Source organism: Cyanistes caeruleus, chromosome 17 (genome assembly GCF_971803275.1).
Source record: "Cyanistes caeruleus chromosome 17, bCyaCae1.hap1.1, whole genome shotgun sequence".
In the NCBI taxonomy this organism is placed as follows: domain Eukaryota; kingdom Metazoa; phylum Chordata; class Aves; order Passeriformes; family Paridae; genus Cyanistes; species Cyanistes caeruleus.
The window spans coordinates 146,130-153,720 of record NC_141717.1 but is presented as its reverse complement, the minus strand read 5'-3'; the positions used below and the strand labels follow the sequence as shown (position 1 = coordinate 153,720).

The window sequence follows — 7,591 nt, the reverse complement described above, 5'->3', positions numbered from 1 at the left end:
TTTTCCACTCCGGCTGCTGGGCCACTGGCCCAGGCTGTGCACAGAGGCTGGGGATGCTCCATCCTTGGCAACATCCAAGGCCAGCTGGGAGCGGGGCTCTGAGCAACCTATTCTAGGGGAAGATCGCTCCGCTTGGAACAAGATGGTCTTTAGGGTCCCTTCCAAGCCCAAGCACCCAGGGATTCCATCATTCATTCTACGGTCTCCGTTGTCCACTTCAGCCTGGGCCTGAACTCCTGGCGGTGATGTCACAGTGCACGCTCCAGCTAGAACTTCCAGCATCCAGCAACGGCCACAACACAACCCTTGGCTCCTTGTGCCAGCACGCTCTTCATTCACCCTGCTCCAAGCCTACCCCTGTCACCTTGTTGCCACCTGCTCCCTGATTCCCCCAGCAGTCCCCAAAGCTCCCCATCGCTTGGATTTTGCTCTCCATCCCTGCAGGATGTCTGCATTTGTTCCAAAAGAGCTATGGTACTATTCCACGGAGGCGGACACCCCGCAGCTGCCTGGCTGGGCTGGAGCTCTGTGGGACAGGCTGGGAAATTTTGCTACCTCTGCAGGCTGGCACAGACGGAGAGGAGGAGACGGACGTCGATACACAGACTGATAGAGAAGAAGCCATGGAAGTGGACGGAGAGGATACTGGAGAGGAAGAGATGGATGTGGATATGTACGAGACAGAGGAAGAGATGGAGGTGGAAACGAAAGATTATGTTGAAGAGATGGATATTGATCTAAAAGACAAGGAGGAAGACATGGTCTTGGGATGAAGACCGATGCCAGCAGCAGAACAGGCAGGTGCTCCCCACAGGCAGAATGGGGCCCCTGCTGCCAGCCTGGGGCCGGGCTGGGCACTTCCTGCTCAGGGACACGCTAGCCCATGCACTGGATTCTGCTGGCCATCCCTGGCCTGGCCTGGGCTTGCTGTGGGCCACACAAGCCCTGTTCCAGTGCCTGGGCCACAGCCCCCAGCCAGGCTCCCTTCTGGCAGCAGAGTCCCACTGGGCCAGTGTCCCAGCCCGGCAGCACATGGAACACCCTTCCGTGCCTGACTGCACTGACCGTGCTACTTGTTTTTCTTCCAGGACTTAGGGACATCACAGACACAGATGCCACCCTGCTGTACATACGTTTTACAGTTGTTGTGTTCAGGATAGAGGTTTTAGAGTTTGTTTAAGTTGTCTGTAAATACGTTTCATAGAGTTTTGTTAGATCTCTTCTCAGGTAAATAGGTTCTATAGTTTGTTGTTGTTGTTGTGGTTGTTGTTGTTGTTGTTACCAATATTCTTACAGTGTAAATATGTGGTGTAGTTCATTCTTGTTCCTTTTCTTCTACAGATAAACAGTCTTTGATTTTCACACCCCAGTTCTCTTTGCATTTTCTTCGGGCACATTTGCAAAGCTGTGGGTTGTTTCGGGAACAATGTTTGCAGGACTCTAAAAAGAGTATCACAACCGCTCTGCCACACTCTCAGCTGCTGCTGCTGCCCCAAAAAGCACTGGCTGGCTTTGCTCACACAATCACAGTTGTGGTGGCATTTCTACCACACCACAGGACAGCGATGTTTTCCCTCTTCTCCTGGAAATACCTACAGCACTTGTGGGTAGCAAGGCAAACATGAGTCTCTTTTAGTGGCCCTTGAAATTGGACATGTGAAATGAGGCACACAAAGCCACAGGCCAGCTGAACCTGGCATCTCTGAATGGGTCTTTACATTCTTCCCAGGAAGATGAATGGCAATCACTATTTTGGCAGGGAGGAAAGTGCATCAGCTAGCAATTTGCTGTAGAAAATGTGCTTTCTGCTCCTCTCACAGCCAAAACTCCTACCCATTTCTTGGAAGTCCTTCTTAGATAAGGACCGTGTTCAGCTGAGTGACAGTGAAGCCAAATGGCAATGCCGCAATCAATTGTCCTGTACACAATCTCCTTCATCCACGTGGAAGGTTACTCACGGGCACACAAGAGGACGGAAGAAACCCAAATGCATCGTTGGACATAATAAAGTCAGACGTGTTGAGGGATGAAGAAATCTTGCAGAGATATGGAAAGCTACCCTGAAAACCCAGTTCGGGGAGAGCCTGAGCTCTTTTGTGCTTCTAGGCCTGAAGATGCTCAGCACCTTTCCCAGATGCTCAGCAGGCAGTAGGATTGTGCCTGAATCTGGCTCTGGAAATGCCAGTGCCTCAACTGAGAGCTGTGGCAATGATTTCCATTGCATGGAGAGGGGCCACAAGAGTCCTGCAAGAGTCTTTCAGCAGAGCAAACAGCAGCCTGGAGGGTGAGCAATGCTGCATCTGGACCACTGCATGCTCATCCTTCACCACAATGCAGAGCTGCCATGGATCACTTTTTCCATTTGTCCTGTTGGATATGTTTTGGACAAGTTGTTCTAGGTGGCTTTGGATGGTGATCCAAGTAGGAAGCAGCCATTCGCCTGCTGTGATATCCTTACAACTAGTCCTAACTTCTCATTGCCTTTGGTTTGATTGGGGGTGTTTTATCTGTTTGTTTGATTGGTTTCTTTGGGTTGGTTTCTTTGTGTTTTTCTCTCTTTTGCTTGGAGTTTCTTTTCCTTTTTTAGAAATGACTGGTGAAGTTGGCACAAGCAAACTCCAGAAAACGTAAAGCAGGCTTGACTTTCCAGAAATTGCTTTTGGCTGGCTTTAGCTGCATTCCCCAGGATCACGATCAGCAGTAGATATTTGCAGGTTTTGCTCTGCATCCTCAGCCTGCCCAGGTGTTGTTCAGTGTTTCAGCAGTGGAGAAGACGATGGATATTTTGCTAAACCTCCTTTCAAACAACAGAACTTGGGTTAGCACGACAGAAAAGAAGAAAAGAAAATCTTCGCCAGTTAGAACAGAGCCAGAGTCCCACCATTTCCCCCTCCACTTCTCTTTCTTTTCTACATTTAGAGGTAAAGCTTCCATCTCCAAAAGCTTCCATCTCTCACTTCCTGATGTAGCCATTTGCTACCCTTTAGCCTTGACTGCCACGCATCGGACTGCTGTCCGTGTGGGGCTGGGGATGCTCAGCCTGGAAAGAGAAGGGGGCTGGCGAGGCCTCCCTGCAGCTCTAGGAAAGATGGGCACAGGGAGGAGAAGCCTTTCAACTGCAGGAGTGAGCTTGAAGTTGGATCTAATGAAGCTGCTCTTTTCCACTCCGGCTGCTGGGCCACTGGCCCAGGCTGTGCACAGAGGCTGGGGATGCTCCATCCTTGGCAACATCCAAGGCCAGCTGGGAGCGGGGCTCTGAGCAACCTATTCTAGGGGAAGATCGCTCCGCTTGGAACAAGATGGTCTTTAGGGTCCCTTCCAAGCCCAAGCACCCAGGGATTCCATCATTCATTCTACGGTCTCCGTTGTCCACTTCAGCCTGGGCCTGAACTCCTGGCGGTGATGTCACAGTGCACGCTCCAGCTAGAACTTCCAGCATCCAGCAACGGCCACAACACAACCCTTGGCTCCTTGTGCCAGCACGCTCTTCATTCACCCTGCTCCAAGCCTACCCCTGTCACCTTGTTGCCACCTGCTCCCTGATTCCCCCAGCAGTCCCCAAAGCTCCCCATCGCTTGGATTTTGCTCTCCATCCCTGCAGGATGTCTGCATTTGTTCCAAAAGAGGTATGGTACTATTCCACGGAGGCGGACACCCCGCAGCTGCCTGGCTGGGCTGGAGCTCTGTGGGACAGGCTGGGAAATTTTGCTACCTCTGCAGGCTGGCACAGACGGAGAGGAGGAGACGGACGTCGATACACAGACTGATAGAGAAGAAGCCATGGAAGTGGACGGAGAGGATACTGGAGAGCAAGAGATGGATGTGGATATGTACGAGACAGAGGAAGAGATGGAGGTGGAAACGAAAGATTATGTTGAAGAGATGGATATTGATCTAAAAGACAAGGAGCAAGACATGGTCTTGGGATGAAGACCGATGCCAGCAGCAGAACAGGCAGGTGCTCCCCACAGGCAGAGTGGGGCCCCTGCTGCCAGCCTGGGGCCGGGCTGGGCACTTCCTGCTCAGGGACACGCTAGCCCATGCACTGGATTCTGCTGGCCATCCCTGGCCTGGCCTGGGCTTGCTGTGGGCCACACAAGCCCTGTTCCAGTGCCTGGGCCACAGCCCCCAGCCAGGCTCCCTTCTGGCAGCAGAGTCCCACTGGGCCAGTGTCCCAGCCCGGCAGCACATGGAACACCCTTCCGTGCCTGACTGCACTGACCGTGCTACTTGTTTTTCTTCCAGGACTTAGGGACATCACAGACACAGATGCCACCCTGCTGTACATACGTTTTACAGTTGTTGTGTTCAGGATAGAGGTTTTAGAGTTTGTTTAAGTTGTCTGTAAATACGTTTCATAGAGTTTTGTTAGATCTCTTCTCAGGTAAATAGGTTCTATAGTTTGTTGTTGTTGTTGTGGTTGTTGTTGTTGTTGTTACCAATATTCTTACAGTGTAAATATGTGGTGTAGTTCATTCTTGTTCCTTTTCTTCTACAGATAAACAGTCTTTGATTTTCACACCCCAGTTCTCTTTGCATTTTCTTCGGGCACATTTGCAAAGCTGTGGGTTGTTTCGGGAACAATGTTTGCAGGACTCTAAAAAGAGTATCACAACCGCTCTGCCACACTCTCAGCTGCTGCTGCTGCCCCAAAAAGCACTGGCTGGCTTTGCTCACACAATCACAGTTGTGGTGGCATTTCTACCACACCACAGGACAGCGATGTTTTCCCTCTTCTCCTGGAAATACCTACAGCACTTGTGGGTAGCAAGGCAAACATGAGTCTCTTTTAGTGGCCCTTGAAATTGGACATGTGAAATGAGGCACACAAAGCCACAGGCCAGCTGAACCTGGCATCTCTGAATGGGTCTTTACATTCTTCCCAGGAAGATGAATGGCAATCACTATTTTGGCAGGGAGGAAAGTGCATCAGCTAGCAATTTGCTGTAGAAAATGTGCTTTCTGCTCCTCTCACAGCCAAAACTCCTACCCATTTCTTGGAAGTCCTTCTTAGATAAGGACCGTGTTCAGCTGAGTGACAGTGAAGCCAAATGGCAATGCCGCAATCAATTGTCCTGTACACAATCTCCTTCATCCACGTGGAAGGTTACTCACGGGCACACAAGAGGACGGAAGAAACCCAAATGCATCGTTGGACATAATAAAGTCAGACGTGTTGAGGGATGAAGAAATCTTGCAGAGATATGGAAAGCTGCCCTGAAAACCCAGTTCGGGGAGAGCCTGAGCTCTTTTGTGCTTCTAGGCCTGAAGATGCTCAGCACCTTTCCCAGATGCTCAGCAGGCAGTAGGATTGTGCCTGAATCTGGCTCTGGAAATGCCAGTGCCTCAACTGAGAGCTGTGGCAATGATTTCCATTGCATGGAGAGGGGCCACAAGAGTCCTGCAAGAGTCTTTCAGCAGAGCAAACAGCAGCCTGGAGGGTGAGCAATGCTGCATCTGGACCACTGCATGCTCATCCTTCACCACAATGCAGAGCTGCCATGGATCACTTTTTCCATTTGTCCTGTTGGATATGTTTTGGAGAAGTTGTTCTAGGTGGCTTTGGATGGTGATCCAAGTAGGAAGCAGCCATTCGCCTGCTGTGATATCCTTACAACTAGTCCTAACTTCTCATTGCCTTTGGTTTGATTGGGGGTGTTTTATCTGTTTGTTTGATTGGTTTCTTTGGGTTGGTTTCTTTGTGTTTTTCTCTCTTTTGCTTGGAGTTTCTTTTCCTTTTTTAGAAATGACTGGTGAAGTTGGCACAAGCAAACTCCAGAAAACGTAAAGCAGGCTTGACTTTCCAGAAATTGCTTTTGGCTGGCTTTAGCTGCATTCCCCAGGATCACGATCAGCAGTAGATATTTGCAGGTTTTGCTCTGCATCCTCAGCCTGCCCAGGTGTTGTTCAGTGTTTCAGCAGTGGAGAAGACGATGGATATTTTGCTAAACCTCCTTTCAAACAACAGAACTTGGGTTAGCACGACAGAAAAGAAGAAAAGAAAATCTTCGCCAGTTAGAACAGAGCCAGAGTCCCACCATTTCCCCCTCCACTTCTCTTTCTTTTCTACATTTAGAGGTAAAGCTTCCATCTCCAAAAGCTTCCATCTCTCACTTCCTGATGTAGCCATTTGCTACCCTTTAGCCTTGACTGCCACGCATCGGACTGCTGTCCGTGTGGGGCTGGGGATGCTCAGCCTGGAAAGAGAAGGGGGCTGGCGAGGCCTCCCTGCAGCTCTAGGAAAGATGGGCACAGGGAGGAGAAGCCTTTCAACTGCAGGAGTGAGCTTGAAGTTGGATCTAATGAAGCTGCTCTTTTCCACTCCGGCTGCTGGGCCACTGGCCCAGGCTGTGCACAGAGGCTGGGGATGCTCCATCCTTGGCAACATCCAAGGCCAGCTGGGAGCGGGGCTCTGAGCAACCTATTCTAGGGGAAGATCGCTCCGCTTGGAACAAGATGGTCTTTAGGGTCCCTTCCAAGCCCAAGCACCCAGGGATTCCATCATTCATTCTACGGTCTCCGTTGTCCACTTCAGCCTGGGCCTGAACTCCTGGCGGTGATGTCACAGTGCACGCTCCAGCTAGAACTTCCAGCATCCAGCAACGGCCACAACACAACCCTTGGCTCCTTGTGCCAGCACGCTCTTCATTCACCCTGCTCCAAGCCTACCCCTGTCACCTTGTTGCCACCTGCTCCCTGATTCCCCCAGCAGTCCCCAAAGCTCCCCATCGCTTGGATTTTGCTCTCCATCCCTGCAGGATGTCTGCATTTGTTCCAAAAGAGGTATGGTACTATTCCACGGAGGCGGACACCCCGCAGCTGCCTGGCTGGGCTGGAGCTCTGTGGGACAGGCTGGGAAATTTTGCTACCTCTGCAGGCTGGCACAGACGGAGAGGAGGAGACGGACGTCGATACACAGACTGATAGAGAAGAAGCCATGGAAGTGGACGGAGAGGATACTGGAGAGCAAGAGATGGATGTGGATATGTACGAGACAGAGGAAGAGATGGAGGTGGAAACGAAAGATTATGTTGAAGAGATGGATATTGATCTAAAAGACAAGGAGCAAGACATGGTCTTGGGATGAAGACCGATGCCAGCAGCAGAACAGGCAGGTGCTCCCCACAGGCAGAGTGGGGCCCCTGCTGCCAGCCTGGGGCCGGGCTGGGCACTTCCTGCTCAGGGACACGCTAGCCCATGCACTGGATTCTGCTGGCCATCCCTGGCCTGGCCTGGGCTTGCTGTGGGCCACACAAGCCCTGTTCCAGTGCCTGGGCCACAGCCCCCAGCCAGGCTCCCTTCTGGCAGCAGAGTCCCACTGGGCCAGTGTCCCAGCCCGGCAGCACATGGAACACCCTTCCGTGCCTGACTGCACTGACCGTGCTACTTGTTTTTCTTCCAGGACTTAGGGACATCACAGACACAGATGCCACCCTGCTGTACATACGTTTTACAGTTGTTGTGTTCAGGATAGAGGTTTTAGAGTTTGTTTAAGTTGTCTGTAAATACGTTTCATAGAGTTTTGTTAGATCTCTTCTCAGGTAAATAGGTTCTATAGTTTGTTGTTGTTGTTGTGGTTGTTGTTGTTGTT

At 51.1% G+C, this 7,591-nt stretch overlaps 1 long non-coding RNA gene across 1 annotated transcript; it reads left to right on the top strand.

Moving 5' to 3' along the window:
- The first annotated feature begins 293 nt into the window (after positions 1-293).
- On the top strand, positions 294-4,521 carry LOC147649971 (uncharacterized). Its single transcript, XR_015277247.1, has 5 exons — positions 294-474; positions 564-797; positions 1,089-3,626; positions 3,721-3,954; positions 4,246-4,521. It is a non-coding gene; the product is annotated as an uncharacterized LOC147649971 (long non-coding RNA).
- The last annotated feature ends 3,070 nt before the right edge of the window (positions 4,522-7,591 follow it).